We start from the raw sequence: 3,213 nt of genomic DNA, 5'->3' as shown, positions 1-3,213 counted from the left end.
ATGCGCACGTGCCTGACGTGAGTTTAAGCCACCAGGTTTGGGACTCGAACCGCGGTCGACTACATGGGAGTCCAGCGACCTAGCCATTACACCAACTGCTGGTCCCTAAAAGTTTTTAATTTTGATGTCGTTCAACTTTATCCATTTTTTTTTCTTTTTTTTTGCCTCTGTGTATGGTGTCATATCCAAGAAACTATTGCCAAATCTAAAATCATGAAGTTTCCCCTCTATGTCTTCTTCTTAAAGTTTTATGGTCTTAGCTCATGTCTCATGCCAATCCTCATCAAAAATCAGCCACCATGTAATGCCAAAATCTAGGGAGCACTGTGCCCTCTAGAGGGGCACAAACACTCATAGAGGGACCCCAGGCTTAGCCCTGTTGCATTTTCCCTTTCTGCCTACCCCATTATTGTTCCTCTTCCAAAGCTTCTCCACAGGCCAACTTCATCAAACCCTCCAACCCCAACAATCTCTCACAGTGTGACAGTTAAGAATACTTGCCTGGAGCTGGCCTACAACCCAATGGTTAAGAGGTTTAGATCCCAGCACTAGTAGCTTGAAAAAGCTAGGCACTTGTGTACGTATGCCCCAAATCTCAAAGGATCTGACTAGACATTTCTCCAAAGAAGACATGTAGAAGGTCAATAGGTACATAAAAAGATGCTCATCATTACCTATTTCCAGAGAAATGTATTTTAAGCCATACTGTAATGTCATCTGATACCTGTTAGGATGGCTATCATTGAAATAAAAAAATTTTAAAAAAAGATAAGTGTTGGTGAGGATGTGAAAAAAGGTCATCTTTGTCCACTGTTGGTGGGGATGTAACTTGGTAAAGCCATTAGGGAAAACAGTATGTAGGTTTCCTAAAAAAGTAAAAACAGAATTACTGTGCAACCCAACAAATCTACTTCTTGGTATATATCTGAAGCGGTACTGAAAGCAGAATTTCAAAGCGATATCTGTAGTCTCATGTCCACTGCAGCACTATTCACAATACCCCAAATATGGAAACACCTAAGTGGGGCCAGCAGCTGTCATGGAGGTTAATAGGGTGGAGAAATGGAGGAAAGGGATTGTGGCATGACCTTCCCTCCTTTCCCATTGGGGGCACTTTCTCTCTCTGTCTGCCTCTCCATCTCTCTCTGGTGAGTGCACACGCCCTCTGGCAACTAAAAAGAGAGAAAATATTTGCCTAAGCCCAACCAGTGAGATCAAGATCCTGGGTTATGAGTATCACTTTGGACAAGTAACTTACGTATTTGTGCCTCAGCTTCCTCATCCATAGTATGAAGCTAATAATTGTTCGAGGAATTAATTTAAAGAAAATAAGTGTCAAAGTGAGTAAACCTAGAAAATACTGTCTTAATCAAATGATGTTCACATCACTAATGATGAGATAAACCACTATCACAGGCCTGCTGATAAGACGCACTGGAACACAACATCACTTCCGTCCTATTACTACCAAAATATATATCCTGAATTTAATTGTGAAGAAACATCAGGGCTCAAAAAATTAAAATAAATAAATAAAGAGGCCGCTGCTACCGCGACTCGAACTGCGCGCCAGCATCCCTGTGCCGACAGTTCCGCCGCCATGGAGGACGTGAACGAGTACAGCAACATAGAGGAATTCGCGGAGGGATCCAAGATCAAGGCCAGCAAGAATCAGCAGGATGACGGTAAACTGTTTATTGGAGGCTTGAGCTGGGATACAAGCAAGAAAGATCTGACTGAATATTTGTCTCGATTTGGGGAAGTTGTAGACTGCACAATTAAAACAGATCCAGTCACTGGAAGATCAAGAGGATTTGGATTTGTGCTTTTCAAAGATGCTGCTAGTGTTGATAAGGTTTTGGAACTAAAAGAACACAAACTGGATGGCAAGTTGATAGGCCCCAAAAGGGCCAAAGCTTTAAAAGGGAAAGAACCTCCCAAAAAGGTTTTTGTGGGTGGACTGAGACCAGATACTTCTGAAGAACAAATCAAAGCGTATTTCGGAGACTTTGGAGAGATTGAGAACATTGAACTTCCCATGGATATAAAAACAAATGAAAGAAGAGGATTTTGTTTTATCATATATACAGATGAAGAGCCAGTAAAGAAATTATTAGAAAGCAGATACCATCAAATTGGTTCTGGGAAATGTGAACTCAAGGTTGCACAACCCGAAGGTATATAGGCAACAGCAAGAACAATAAGGAAGAAGAGGTGCTGCAGCTGGTGGAAGAGGGAGTACTAGGGGTCATGGCAGAGGTCAGGGCCAGAACTGGAACCAGGGATTTAATAACTATTTTGATCAAGGAGATGGAAATTATATTAGTGCCTATGGTGGCTATCAAAACTATAGTGGCTGTGGTGGATATGATTATACTGGGTTTAACTGTGGAAACTGTGGATATGGACAGGGATATCCAGATAGATATCCCAGTGGCCAATAGAGTACTTACGGCAAGGAATCTCCAAGGGATGGCAATCACCAAACAATTACCAGCCATACTAAAGGAGGACATTGCGAAAAGCAGGAGGAGATGTGAAAGTAATCCATCTTGCAGGATGACATTGAAGATTGGTCTTCTGTCGGTCTAAGATGGTTATTTTGTAAAAGACTTTATAGTGCACAAGACACAACTATATGCAACTGTTTATAGCCACCAATTAGTTTTCTGTTTTTACTTTGTCCTTTGCTATCTGTGTTATGGCTCAATGTGGACTTTGTGTTTATACAAATTTTATTTGTATGATTTCATGTTAAACCTCAAATAAAGGCTTCCTTATGTGGAAAAAAAAGTCAGCTTTTTTAGAGTTTCTTCAGAAATAATTGACCATATAGTTTCTTATGCTCCAGGAAACTTTACAGTCCAGAGTCCCAGTTCATCCCATAACACTAACTTAATGTTATATTAGCACAGGACAACAGAGTATATATTGAAGATGTAGGTTTGAAGAGACAGTGACAGCTGTACAAAGTAGGGTCATATTGGTCTGAGTTAGGTAGGAAACAATAGAAATCACTAAAAATAGAAATGACGTAGTAAACACACACACACACATTTATTTTTATGACAACATTGAGAACTGAGTATCTTAACTATACATGAATATAAAGAGTGAATTGTGTCTATTTAATAACTGTAATTAAAAATATAATATTCCTAGTTTATTTTTATAGAAGACCATCCTTTTCTCGGGACTAGTAGATTACTTAAT

The 3,213-nt window shown here is 39.8% G+C and overlaps 1 pseudogene; it reads left to right on the top strand.

Annotated features, from left to right (window-relative positions):
* Positions 1-1,546: 1,546 nt before the first annotated feature.
* Positions 1,547-2,444, top strand: LOC102477684 (heterogeneous nuclear ribonucleoprotein D-like pseudogene; annotated as a pseudogene).
* Positions 2,445-3,213: the final 769 nt, after the last annotated feature.

The sequence above is a fragment of the Tupaia chinensis genome, unplaced genomic scaffold (genome assembly GCF_000334495.1).
Source record: "Tupaia chinensis unplaced genomic scaffold, TupChi_1.0 Scaffold142716_1, whole genome shotgun sequence".
NCBI lineage: Eukaryota > Metazoa > Chordata > Mammalia > Scandentia > Tupaiidae > Tupaia > Tupaia belangeri.
This window is presented reverse-complemented; position numbering and strand designations above follow the sequence as displayed.